At 37.5% G+C, this 15,217-nt stretch overlaps 1 long non-coding RNA gene across 1 annotated transcript in view; it reads right to left on the minus strand.

Annotated features, from left to right (window-relative positions):
• Nucleotides 1-15,217, minus strand: part of LOC140601523 (uncharacterized) — a 602,967-nt gene that overhangs the window by 177,960 nt on the left and 409,790 nt on the right. The window lies entirely within an intron of this gene.

A 15,217-nucleotide genomic window follows, 5' to 3' on the forward strand; every position in this document is an offset into this window, starting at 1 on the left:
ATTCTTCGATGGTTTTGTTATCACTCAAAATAAAAGCCCAAGTTTTTCCAGTGATCTGCAATGCTACAATAGGTCCCTATCAGCTTCTCTGATCTCATCCCCTACCATTCTTCCCTTGATTGTTCTGTGTCAGCCACACTGGCATTATTCTGGAAACTCTAAAGAGGAGCTTGTGCCTTAGGACCTTTCCATGTGTTTTCCCTTTCACCTGGAATGTTCCTTTTCCCAAACAGCCATATGGCTTGCTCCCTTACCTCAGGCTCAAGTATAACCCAACCAGCTTGGCCACCTCACTAAAAATTAAGCAGCCCAATGGCCAGTTTCCTCCTTTCTTGCTTCACTTTTCTCCATGCCACTTCATGGCATTTATCACTTCTAACATACTGTATCTTTTACATATTTAATTTGGTCATTGAATGTCCTCCCCTCACCAGAATTAAAGCTCTATCATGGTCTAGATGCCTACAAGGGAAACTGGAATAAGGTAAGCCCTCAATAAATACTTGTCGAAAAGTAACTGAAGAATGAATGAATAAAAATATTCGTTTATCTTTTGGTCACATCTCTTGTTATAGGAAATGCAAAGAGTGCTTTTTTTTAATGTTCAGGATAACCAAGACATAGATTCTTTCTTCAAGATACTTGTGATCCAGTAGAAGAAACTAATTATCTTTATAAAAAACATTAATATAGAGAATGCTAAGTATTTGAAGGCTGATGAGGTCAACAAGACAGAAAAAAAACATTGTATCCAGCTAAACAAATCAGGCAAGCTTCATGGAAGAGATGACATTTGAAATGGTTTTTAAAAATAAAAAGAATTCAAGTATGCCCATATAAAAGGATGGAGAGAATAGAAGACTATAAACAAAGGTTCAAGTCTATGTGGTCACTGAGCACAAGTAACATTAAACTTTACTGTTTAGCTGCAATATTAGACATATAAAGACAAACACAAAAGAAGACAAAAGGTACAAACTGAACATTCCCATCAAAGATGCATCATTTAATAATATTTATTGCTACAAGCTGGTACAGCCCCTCTGGAAAACAGTGTAGAGGTTCTTCAAGAAGTTAAAAATAAAGCTATACTATGATGCAGCAATTGCTCTATTGGCTATTTAACTCAAAGATACAGATGTAGTGAAATGATGGGACACCTGGACCCCAATGTTTCTAGCAGCAATGTCCACAATAGCCAAACTGTGGAAGGAGCCATGATGTCCTTCAACAGATGAACAGATAAAGAAGATGTGGTATGCATACAATGGAATATTACTCAGCCATCAGAAAGGATGAATACCTACTGTTTGCTTTGGTGTGGATAAAACTGGAGGGTATTATGCTGAGTGAAATAAGTCAGAAGGACAATCATCATATGGTTTCATTCATATGTGGAATATAAATATAGTGAAAGGGACTCCTAACTCTGGGAAACAAAGGGTTGCAGAAGGGGAGGTGGGGGGGCGGGGGATGGGGTGACTGGGTGAATGGGCACTTGATGGGATGAGCACTGGGTGTTATACAATATATTGGCAAATTGAATTTAAATAAAATATTTTAAAAAATGAAAAAACATAATATTTATTGCTACTTAAATATAATTGCTTTGATCCTTGCTTGGACCTTGGACTTTATTTTTATGCTATGTCTTATTTTTGAAGTTTTTCTTCTGGGAAAGATTTTGGCCCACCATAAAAGTAGAAAGTTTTCTGGGGCAGCTAGGGATTCCCCTTCTAGCTCTTCTTCTTCTTTTTTTTTTTTAATGTTTTATTTATTTATTCATGAGAGACACACACAGAGAGAGAACGAGACAGTCAGAGACACAGGCAGAGGGAGAAGCAAGCTCCATGCAGGGAGCCGGATGCAGGACTCAGTCCCGGGGGCCAGGATCACGCCCTGGGCCAAAGGCAGGCACTAAACCGCTGAGCCCCCGGGGCTGCCCGTGCTTCTCTTTCTTAGATCCTCTTTCTGCCTGGTGGAATCAAGGTGCCTAGCTGTGCCCTTCACCCTTAGATGCTCAAAATCCTACCACTATCAGGGCAGTTTGAGACAGATAAAAGTAGCACCAGAGAGATAATTTTGTAGGGAGCTGGTAACCAGAAGAAATTAGATCCAAACTACAAAATTTATGACCAACTCTGTTTGGATCATGCTTTAGGTGGTTTTAATTTTTATTTATCTTTTTTTAGATCTCCTTTACTTTTCTCTAAAGGGTTAATTATGTATTAATATCAAATTATTAGTATTATTTATTATATCTTAACTAGTTATAAAAATGAATTATTTAAAGGACTTATCTTTAAAATATTTCTTTTTTAAAGATTTTATTTATTTATTCATGAGATACACAGAGAGAGAGGCAGAGACATAGGGAGAGAGAGAAGCAGGCTCCCTGTGGGGACCTGATGCGGAACTAGATCCCAGGACCCAGGGATCACGCCCCAAGCTGAGAGTAGATGCTCAACCACTGAGCCACCCACGTGCCCCAAAATATTTCTATTTTTGCCCCTTACCTTTATTCCATAATCAGAGCTAAATTGGAATTCAACTTTTAAATTTTTCACTCCCCTTCACTCCTCTTCATTTTTCTTTTTGCTGTATCTCATCTGATCTTTTTAAAATCTTGTCAGCCGCAGGCCTTTTCCCTTGCTTTGAATCCTTTCTTAAGCCCTTAATGCATTGAAATGTCTTACTAGGAAACTTTTCATTTTTCCCTCCCCCACCCACCTTTTTACATATGTAACTTTGACCCTGTACATTTTTTCATTTCAGTAGTAATCTTATTTTTGCTACTCTCTTTTCCTCCCTTTACCTTTTAAGGATCTCGTGAAAAAGATTTTTTAATACAGGTTAACAAGAAGTTCAAATGCAAAGATGGAAACATTAATAAAAATCAGAACTGTGCATATATGTGGTAAGAGTCTTTCTTAGGTTTCCCCACACCACATCCCTATCTCTGTCTCATACCTCTACCCATCCTATACAGCAAGGAAGGAGAGTGTCCCCAAACATTCCCCTGGAAAAAATCAGGGAACTCATGATTTAATTTTCACAAGTGTTATAAGCAACCTTCCCTCCCCACCACACACACACACACACCCTCACACACTCAATGGTTAGTTTTCTTGGGCTACATTGCATGCGCATACTGTCCCATCCTACCTTTGAATGAAGAAAATTTATCTTCTAGTCAATGGTCTCTGATACAGATAGCCACTGTGCATATCTAGCAAATCATGTCAACATTTTTAATGCCATATGTTAGGAGGGGAGATCACATGTAAGATCATATCAGAGAAAAGACCTTTAGGTGCCTTACTCAGATGATGGACCCACTGGTGTTACAACTCCTAATGGATATCCAGGGAAGGAGGAACAGGAGAGATTCCACATCCAGATATCTTACACTAATTTTTAACTAGACTGCCTTTAGTGTGTTCTTACCCTCCTTTTGTCCTCACAATGAGGTTTATGGAAAATCCTCTATAAATAGCAAAATAAACTGTGGTCAGATGTGTCCCTTTCTACGTGGTGTCTTTCCCTTCATAGGGGCTCCCGTACAGCTCAGACCAGTCCAGAGATTATAGGTGAGCAGAGCTGACCAACTCACTGAGACTCACAGGGCATAGTTCAGGCCTATCTTTTAAAGCCATGTTCCTGGGAAAATTCAGGAAATTATTCTGGGGAGACCTGATTTCTTAAAGGTGAGGTAATAAGAATTCAGATGGAAGTCATTTTGTCAATGTTTCTGATTTTATGCCATTTTGACCCAGTAGATCTCCTAGTAGTTCTCTTTTCCCTGGTTGAGAGGTGTTGGCGGCATTTTCCCCAGATATCTGCACTTTCTTCTCAATTTCAAGATGATCTATCTCCTGCTTCAGCTTTCTGGCTGAGAATCTGATCTTCTTGCTACTCTCACTCACTGTCCCATTCTTGGTCATCCTTAATTTTTTTTTAAATTTTCTTACTGATAAGTCTCACTCTCCACTGACAAATTGGCCTAGAAAGACTTCACATATATACCACACCTGAAGAAAACTGAGCTAATGGTTCAGAAATACCAGTGTGGGAACAAAACCTTCATGGCAGTTGAAAAGTCAAATAATAGGACCTAAATGGCAGCTCTAGACATCTGCTAAGACCTGAAAGTGTTTGACCCATAATGACAGAATGCATATTTAAAAGTAATGTTCCTTATATTTTGATACACCTGAGGGGACTTCTTTGTTCTTTTTAACCATAGGTCTCTAAGGAAACTCATTTTGAAAAATTTGAGGACAATTGAGAGGGATTTCACATAGTTCTCTCAGCCTCTAACTTTAAGATCAAATGATTGGAAGAAGTATCAAGGAATTTACATAGACCAGACTCTAAGATTCTAAAAGATAGAATAAAGCCTCTTTTCCTCAAAGTGTCTAAAATAAGAGATTTCACGGCTCATTTCAAAAGATAGCTCTGAAGAAAGAGAGGAAGGAAATGGAGGGAGGCAGGAAGGAAAACCTAAAAGTTCTCTGTATTTTATTATGGAAGATTTTTAAGTTCAGTCTTTTTTTCCTCACTTTAATTTCTCCATTATAGTTTCTAGAAGAAGCATATGAAATTATCAGGTACTAATATGGTACTAAAATGTATACTTCTTTGTTTTTATGTTAATTTTATATTTTATTCCCTCCCCCGTTATTAATCCACTTAATTTCTCCCTTCTCTGCCTTAATTTCCTTCCAAGCCCTATTCTACTATTTGAGAAAACCTGCATTTTTCATTCTTGCCTGTCAGAAGGATGAGCACCTCTCACCGTGCAATGTTGTTAAAAAATGATCTGTAACATCCCGTCCCCAGGATCACCTTTCAACATTCTCCCAGTACTTGGTGGTGGAGAAGCGGTTTGACCAGTGTCGCTGACAGACAGGTTATCAGTGTCAGGTTTCAGCAAGACTCCCCAGCCTCTGGCTTTGTCCTGCCCTGAGTGCTGCCCTGATTATTTCAGGCACTGCAGCCCTGCAGTGAAGCCCTACTCACCTCCAGGGTCCAAGTCTCTCTAAAGAGCTCTCTGAAGCCCAATATGGGCCTGTGCCAGGCAGGAGGTGATTTCATAGAAATCAGCCAAGATTTGTTTTGTTTCCTTTCATCACTTGACTTCTGGTTAAGCCTCTGGTGGGAAATTTTTGAGGTTGCCATCCGATATCCATAGCTCACGGAGGATAACCACACTTTGTAATTGGAAACTTCATCTCAGCTTTAGATTTAAAATTTAACACAAGAGAATGTCTCAAAGTCAGAAGCAAAAAAAAAAAAAAAAGAAAATGGGATATGGGGAATCTTTTGTCATTTACATATTCGCTCCCAACATATGGCAGTATCAGTAGATGCCAACTGCAGTCACTCTTAATTAAAAAATTAGATGGTAGATATACAGAAGTATGAAGGCTTTTCTCTAAGCTCTTTTACATTATTCAACTCTGTCCATATGTCCACCAAAGAAAAAAAATCACTTAAAAAAAAAAAAGGAAGAAGAATAAGAGAGGGACACAAAAAGCCCAAAGATTGGAAGATTTTGTTTTCTCTGACTTAATATTATATCAAAACTCTATACAGACAAATTTGTATAAAAGTTTGCAACCTGACAGGACAATGGTGATTTCAACTCACTGCATTAAAGTAAATATATGTAATTTCAAGACCTCTTCATTTTTAATCTGTGATAATTTGTGTATTGCTGGAATTATTTTCCTTTAATTGACTGTGGAAAAAAACTCCATTCACACACACAAAAATACATCATATTAAAAAGAATGTATAACCATTTTATAAAACAAACCACTTTCAATCATTTTTAGATGTATTTTTAAACAATTCATATGTTAATCTTAAGTCTGTTTAAATATATTGATTAAAACACAACCTCTAACCAGCAAGCATTTTCCCAGGATAGTTTAGATCAACTGTACTAGAAAATGAACACAGTATTTCAAATAAAACTCTACCAATTGAACAAAATTCTCAGTTCTCTGACTTATTCTATTCCTCTCTTGAATTAGAGTCTATGGGTACACTTGAAATTATTGGAGTTTTGTGATTCTGTTACCTGATGCCTTCCAAAAGTTCTGAGAAATTATTATCTTTGCAAATATTTCTTTTGCCTATGTTTCTTCCTTCTTTTCTAGGAATCCAAGTAAGTATATAATAAACTTTATTCCAGCCTGTGTCTCTCACACTTTATTTTGTGCTTCCTACATTTGCTTCTTTAGCTTCATACTGGATGGTTTCTTTTGACTTCTTTTCTTTTTCTTTTTTTTTTTTAAGATTTCATTTATTTATTCATGAGAGACAGAGAGAGAGAGGTGCAGAGACACAGGCAGAGGGAGAAGGAGGCTCCATGCAAGGAGCGTGACTCAGGACTCGATTCCGGGTCTCCAGGATCACACCCTGGGCTGCAGGCTGCACTAAACCACTGGGCCACCTGGGCTGCCCCTTATTTTCTGATTCCTGAATTCTCTCTTCCTCTGTGTCTTGCAGATCTTTAAACAAACTTCCTGAACTCTTAATGTTGGCTACTGACTCATCAGGTAAGTGGCCAACTCTTGATTTCTGCTCAGGTTGTGATTTCAAGGTCCTGGGATCTGGCCACATCACACTCTACACTCAGTGGGGAGTCAGCTTGGGGATTCTCTTTCCCTCTCCCTCTCTTCACCCCCCTTCCCCTGCATGTGCAGGCTCTCTAATAAGTACATTTAAAAAAAATAAAAATTGTTATGCTACATAGTTTCCAAATCCTTGATAACATGTTTAGATTCAGCCTCTATTTTCATGAGCACAGTAAACATATTTTTCCCCAATTTGACCATAGTATTTCCACTATGTGACACTTCTATGGTTCTTTGTCATCTGCCTTCTGTAGTGGTTTTCTTTTATGTTGTCTCTTCCCCATGTCCCTTATTATCTTTGTGTGTCAGGCATAGCATTTAAAAATTTGCTAGAAGTAATTTGAGGCTTAAATATTATCTTCCAGAGAGAATTTTCATTTGCTCTCACAGTTGCCTGGAAGCACTAGCTTTCCTGGATCACTTAAATCTAATTCTTTTGGGTCATCTACATGAGTTGACACGGGGCAGCAATCTGTTCCAAGGTGGACAGATTCTCTCTCAATCGGCCTCCCTGACTTGGTTCTCAAATTTAAGTCACAGACATTTATCTAGGGACCGCACTTTTAGGGTGCCCTGAACTCTAATTTTTGTCCCTGAAGTCCTGAAACTCTGTCAAAGACTGCTCAGTTCCTCCTCTGGATTAGCAAACGCTCCTGGGCCAAATCAATTCCAAATTCTGGGCCCATCTCTCTCAATTCCTTCTTCTCTTATGTTGGTTCTATTATTCCTATCTTGTTAACTCTTTGATGCCTATAAAGTTGTTTTAGTTCATCTATATTTTTGAATTATAATCAGGAAGAGAATTGGTATGCACATACAACCACATTATTACTTCCACTGGGAATGAAGACAAGGTAGATCCACCGGAAATTTTTCCATCAATCCCAAGTCTGTCCCATCTATCCTGACACATAAATGATCTAATAGCTCTGTGCAATGACTTCCCTATATTTCAAAAAGGATAGAATTTTTGTCTTCTTTAGGAGAGAGAATGAATAAAATTAACTAAAACTGCAAGGTTGTGTATTAGGAACAGAAGAGCACCACAGAGAGAAATGTGATTTTTTTCCAAGTGAGAGAAATATCTTATGTGAAATAAAAGTATAAAATATTTCTCATCTTTTTGGAGTGCAATTTTCTAGCATTCTCTCCTTTTCTCAAATTCAGGTGATGACCTTGTCTCACATCTTGTCAAGAACACAGATGAAATCAGATACGAAGGCTTCCATGTTTCCTCTGTCTTATCACCCACCCTCCTGTATCTGTACCCACACGTCCAACCTTGTCATCTGCTGTTAAGCTGGATGAAGTGTCTCTGGTCCTGTCAAAAATCAACACATCCATTTGTATACTATATTCCCACCTCTCTTCCCTAAGAAGGACTTTTCTCCTAGAATTACTGCTCTCCCTTAATCATTGGTTTCCTTCTCTCCACTAGATCATTTCCACCAAGGCATTAAAATGTGTAACAGGACTAATATGTTCAATATAATTCAGAACTTTTTACTTTCCCTTTTTTAGTCCATGACTTTCTTCCTATTTGATCTTAGGAATCCTTCAGCCTAGAGAATAAATGAAGAGCTGAATTTCTTTACCTCCCATTTTTGTATAGTCAGAGCATAGAGAATTAAAATTTAAATAAACACAAAGAGGAAAAGAGAGGGGATGGGTACTCAAGTTTGCCTCTTTTTGGCTCCAGAGAGAGGAAGGGTGCTACTTGTGAGTATATGAATAGTCCTCTCTCTGGCTTTGATGCAAAATAGAATGCATTTGACATTGAGCAAGTGAGGATACCACCTACAAACAGTGGGAGCTCTGTGTTTATAACTCAAGAAAGAGACTAATTCTCTGAGTGGCTCTCAGAACTCAACCAAGACCTAGTTTTACTAGTGAGGAGGGTGCAGTGTTGCCAGGGAAAAGGTGACCTCGATGTTTAAATACTCAAACGTACCCTCAAGTATGTGGGTGCATGGATGCTGTGTAGTTCCAAGGGGCCTGCTTTGTCCCATAAAATGTGTTTGTAGCACTGGTTGGTGTCCAGCACTGGACCCAAGGGCAGGATACAGAACATAAGGTTTCTGGAGGAGAGTAGAAACAGAGCCAGGGAGAATCCTTGGGCTTTGAGTAAGGCAGAGAACCCACAAGAGTGAGCAAGTCATGAGTTACAGCAGCTACAGACACTAGCATGAAATTCCTGAAATAAGACATCAATCAGGACAGAAGAGGGGAACTTCATAGGATCTGAGTCTTTCCCTTCAGCACAGGGATGAGAAAGCTATGCCCTTGTCCCACACCCAGGAGAGAGAAGCTGTATTAGAGAAAAGGTGTAGGAGGCAACTTGAAAACCTGAATAGGTTTTCCTTAGAAATCCTTTTTAGGATAATTTAAATAATGAGACTGGATTAAACTTTAACCTGAAAGAATATTTAACTCTCTTTCCCCTCTAGCCAGCAGATGGCGGCTAATGAGAAGGCAGAAGTAGCAACAGACAAAAATTCCTTATTTTCTACACATCAAATCAGTGAGTGACATTGTAAGATTCTCTTTGTTTACCTAGCTTTAAAAAAATGAATTCCCTTAGCTTAGAACTCCAATTACCTCGTCAGCTACAACCCCCATTCCTTTCATCTCCAAATTTGTTGAACTAATTTTCTTCCTGCTGACACTATTTTCTTCTCCCTCTACTCTCTCTTTACCTCCTCTCTGATTGCTCATCTCTCATCACATCCTGAAAATTCTTATCAACATCACCAACGAGCTGCAAGTTGCCAAACAAGACCGATGGGCATTCCTCCGCCCTCGCTTTACTGAACCTCTCAGTTCCCTTTGCCACAGGTGACCATTTCCACTGCAATTCTGGGATTCAGTATTCATTTATCTCTTCTACTCCCACTGGATGCCACTTTTCAATCCCTGTTGCTCAGTATTTAACCCAGTCATTTCACACCCTTCCTGTGTGACCCTCCCATCCCCCGCCTAGTAACTAAGTCCCTGGTATTTTACATATGATCTAGATGGTGCAATTTTCCATCTCACTAGATGGTGAGTTCCAGCACCACAGCCAACCTGACATCTTTGCCTCAACATTTATGAAGGATTCTGAAATCCTATTTTTTTTTTAGGATTTTATGTATTTATTCATGATAAAGAATAGAGAGAGGCAGAGACACAGGCAGAGGGGGAAGCATGCTCCCTGTGGGGAGTCTGATGCAGGACTCAATCCCAGGACCCCAGGATCACAACCTGAGCCAAAGGCAGATGCTCAACCACTGAGCCACCCAGGCATCCCAGATTCTGAAATTCTTGATACCTACTCCCCTAAATCCTTTCCCTCTGTCAGGATACAACACTGCAATTTAAACAAACGTGTTAGGAATCTATAATAGACATTATGTTTAACTGTGTTTTTCCCCTCACACCCTACATCCAACCCAACAGCAAATTCTATGGTTCTGCTTTTTCAAATCTGTACACTTACTACCATCTCCAAGACCACTTGTTCCCACCCAGACTGACCCATTAAGTACTGAACTGGTCTTTCTTCATATCCACTCTGTCCCATGTATAGGATAGCCACAGTAACTTGATGACATTTTCTTTTTCAAGTATTTATTTACAGGGAAGTAATAACAGCCATAGGAGCATTTGTTTGGTATTGAATAAATACAACATCTATTACAGAAGGCAGTTTGATTATCTTGGCCTCAGAGAGGAGGCCTCCTGTGCAGTAACCATAGGAAGTTTAACCTGTATGTGAGGATTGCATTTCCCCACAAGCAAATGCCTATGTAGAAAATCAGGCTCACATATGGATTATTTCTTAGAGGAAAGAAATTGAGAATAACTTTAAGCAATGGAATCCTCTGGAAATGGTATAGAGATTTAAAGGAGACACACAGCAGAAGGAGAAAAAAGAAAATGATAAAGTATATCATAAGCACCGTGAATGTTCAACAACTATGTACTGTTATTTATGATGAAAAGGCTTTCCAATGGGATCAATGCAATGCCTGCTACTGGCATTTTTCTCATTTTTCCAGAGTTGACAGAAATAAAGGAGACATTGAAAGAAAAGTTTGCATGGATTCTGTTGAGCTGAAGAGGGTAGATGGACATCTCTTTAGAAAAATGACAACAGCCTAGGTCATCCATCTCACAAATGTGTATCATTAATCCAACAGAGACAGTGAGAAAGAGCATGAATCAAACCAAATCTGAGGTAAAGTAGAAACAGTGCTGGGCTGGGAGTTACAGAATCTGAGTACTCAAGACAAATCTCTTATGAATAGCCAGTGTGACCTTGAGCAAGTCTTTGAGCCTCCAGTTGTTTATAAGGTAACTGTACTAGATCAACTTCAAGTTTCTTCTTGTTTGTATCTTCTAGAATTTATAAATCTAATCTCACTATTGGAAAACCAGTCTACCACTGACCATTGGTAGAATGGTCTTCACAAACAAATCAGGCACAGTGCCTTTAGACAGGTGGGGGAGCTAACCAGTGGAGTTGGTCCCTCAGGGAATATTCTGAATCACTTACTGACTGATTATATACCTTTAATATTCCCATTTAGGAGGCATCTGATCCAGGTCATCATAGGTTGAAGGATTGAGCCCTCACTTTGAGCTCCTATATTAGGGAGGAGGCCATGTGAAAGATACTTTCTCTTTGTCCCTTACCCAGTGATCACTCTCTCTGTCTCTCTCTTACAAAATAAATAAATAAAACCTTCAACAAAATTTCTATTTAGTTACATGATTGTATGTTTTGGAACTTATCAGTGGACTTTTGCTTTAGGACAATAACAGGTCAATTCTTCATTGTAGAACAGTCTGAAATAAGATGTTGAAAAAGGTATTATGAACTATAAAATGTCTTAGGTATGTATGTTAAATATTAAATCTCAGAGTATAGAAGTGTCAAATTCAATTTTTAAGTATATATCAAAATAAATAAAGATTGGCAATTTAAAAAGTATGTGAGGTTATGGGATAGACTTGCTGTGGTTTAAAATAGATTTTTAAAAATCTTCGAGAAATTCACTATATTTAAAAAAACAAACAACTTCAGCAATGTATTTTGATAACAGGTTAAACTGACACATATACCTCTGCTGGGTGATAGAGCTCCCTAAACAACTGAAATGTAGACCCTGGGAAAGTACATATTTCATGGAACACTTTGGAAGAAAGTAACTAAATAATTACCCCAGTTAGAGAAACATCACAGTGGCAGGTACATCATAACAAAAAAAAAAAAAAAATGGAGTTGTCTAGAAGAAGAAATTACCCTTTACCAAGGGAATCTCTTGAATGACAATATAAATACAAAAACTAAATTATTATTGACTTAGTACTTCCTACATTTCCCATTTCATCTTCACAGCAAATCTAGAAGTTATAAACATGACTCCCATTTTGCAGTTGAGAAACCTAAAGTTTAGAAAGATGGGATAATTTTCAATACTGACACAGGTGATAGGAAGCAGAACAAACAACACAACTCAGGTCCATCCAAATCCAAAGCTAATGTTGTTTCAGTCACTTTCAGCAATGTAAATGCCTGAAACATCATTATTCTTAGAAGAAAGTGTATAGGGAGAATCAAGTGAAGAATGGCTATGTCACAAAACACAAGTATTCATAAAGAAATACTTGAAGCAAAGTGATTTAGGATGACTTAAGAATGGAAACTCATTGCTTCTGTGGTATTGGAGTACCAGATTTCAACCTTTTTATCTGAATGAAAGAAGGCACTCATGTATAAACTTCAAATTACCAAGTAATCTAAGGAAATGGCTTGGGGTACATCTTGTATTTAATAAAAGCTTGGATGTATTTGATTTGAAATTTCAAACACTATCCACTTTATGAAAATACAGCTTCATACATTTCATAAAAATGCCAAGTACTACTTTAAACAGACTTTTTTTTTTTCTAAACCAGAAATTTGTTGAATTTATAATAATGTGTTTGGCTGGTGCACATACACGTTGTCAGTGGAAAAGAAAGACTTTAGGCACTTAATAAGAATTAATAAAATGTGACCAAAATTATCCATTGATAAGGGAAAATTGATTTATCACCATAAAGGAGATAGCTATCTTAACAGAATCTCAGTAGCAGTTTAGAATGGGGACAGAAAAATGGAGATATTTTTGAGGTTCAGAGGGGTTGGTTTAGGGCACGCTATTTAATTGTAATTGAGTAAGGTCCATGATCTAATAGTTTAGAATGGACAGACACAGCAAGTGAAGGTTTTAAGGAGAATATCAAAGAGAGCCTTCAGAAGCAGTCTTTCCATGCTAATTGAACACTCTAATGTTTATTTAAATGGGCTTCGAGGAGTTCCTAAAATGAATGATGTTTTTTGCTATGTTTATCTTCCCTAGCAAGATTTTACTGGAATAGTAACATCATATACTAATGTAAAAAGTTGTGTGGTTATAGATGGTTTCAGATCTAGAATCATGAAAATGGAAAACAATCTTTGTTGAGTATTTAATTTGGCCTAAGGAAGTGAATTCTGCATTATATTTGGTTTGTTATCAATCTCTGCATAGTTTTGGGAAAACTTTGCAAAGTATTTTTTCATGAAGTATAATTGAGAAATTCTCCTCACAGAGGTTCCCATTAAATTCTGTTCATTAATCTTAATGATTGCTGTTACTGACATTTTATGATATTTAAATACATAAGATTCTTTTGCTCTTCTCTTCTGAAAACATGGTCTCACAACACAGAAACAGGTCTTTCTATGCGCAAATACATAATTCATCTTTTTTTATTGTATCATTAAGACTAATAAAATTATTTCTTCTACTACTTAACTGGTAAAAAAAAATAAAAATAAAAAAGAAAGAAAGAAAAGGCCTAATTTAATAAATTATACCAGATGGACTAGATAGACTTGCCTTCAGTTAATTTCCAACCTCAACTGAAAAATTAGGTTAAAAAGTTAACATGGCAAGAACTATAAAAGACAGATATTCAAACACAACAGAGATAAAGAAAAATGAACTATTTGTTCTTACAACTGTTGGTTTGCAGTTTGGCCCCTTACACAGAAGGCAAGGGAATTTACATACCAGGGTTGGTGTGAGTGGCTGAAAGGTGAATAGATCTCCACACCCACCCACCAGAATCTTCAAAGTTTATATAGAGGCCTAGTAGGAGTTTAGTCACGTACACCATGGAAGCTTCTCAACAACATATTCCTCTTTTAGGGCTGTATCCTTGAAAATGGCTCTCACTGTGGAAACAGTGAGCACAACATACATTCCAAGGAGAGGTGAGGGGGTGAGGAGCCTGTAACTGCTTGGTTCCAGCTCAAGAGTCAACTTGAGGTTATGTCTTCTTGATGACCTTCTCCAACAATTAATGATTCCAGTTAAGTGTCAAAAAAAGAAGTAGTATTTGAGTTAATTTTGAAGGAGGTAAAGGCATTCCTAAATGGGAGAATATAAAGGCTAAGGGATATAGGCTAAATTGGGGGCACATGGAATAAAACAGTTGAATGGAATGGGAAGTTGAGACTGATTAGAAGTTGCTCTCACCTTTCTCTTTCCAAACTTAGTTCCTTTTCTTGGTTAGAACAAGAGAATTTTTAAAAGAGCAATTCAGGGATGCCTGGGTGGCTCTGTCAGTTAAGCATCTGCCTTCGACTCAGGAGTCCTGGGATTGAGTCCTACATCAAGCTCCCTGCTGAGCTTCTACCTCTCCCTGTGCCTACCCTCTTTCCCTCATGCTTTCCCTCTCTCTCTCAAAATAAATACTCTTTTAAAATTTTTGAAAAAAAATAAAAATAAATAAAAATAAAAATTTTGTTAAAAAGAGCTATGCATTCCATTCCCCTAAGTTGTTGTAATGGCAATGGAACCCAAGCAAAACCCTAAATGTCTTTTCCCAACAGCATTTAACACAATTATTATTAAATAATTACATGTGAGTGATGCCTGTCTTCTCAGATGTGGCTCACATCTCCAGGGCCTAGTACAGTGCTAGGCTCATGGTGTGAATAAAATATTAAGTGGCTACATGAAACATATTAATAGTTAGGTTTGGCCTGCAATGGAGGCTTACATACGTTCTAAGAAAAATACCACTTTGGAAGATGGCCATATATACATATATATATACACACATATACTTCAGGTATATGTATATACGTGTATCAAGTTTATATGTACACATATATACATATACCTGAAGTATATATATATATACACACACACACATATACACCTAAAGTTTATACACATATACACACATACAAACATGTGCATATGCAAACATGCACATATGTGCACGTAGACATGTACAAGTATGAATATACATGTGTGTGCATGTATATATCTATATCTGATTTGAAATCTCAGGTCACTTTTCCAAAGCTAAAAACCACTCCTGATTATACCAGGCAAAAAAGCCACCCTGAGCCTTGTGAAACAGTATTTTTTATATGTTTGTGTTAGCATAATATACACTTTGAGTTGCTTTTCTAATTTTACTTCCTAGCCCTTTACCTTTGTTGTTACTCTTATGAAATTTTTGTTTGTTTTATGTTTTGTTAT

The sequence above is a fragment of the Canis lupus genome, chromosome 12, assembly GCF_048164855.1.
Source record: "Canis lupus baileyi chromosome 12, mCanLup2.hap1, whole genome shotgun sequence".
Lineage (NCBI taxonomy): Eukaryota > Metazoa > Chordata > Mammalia > Carnivora > Canidae > Canis > Canis lupus.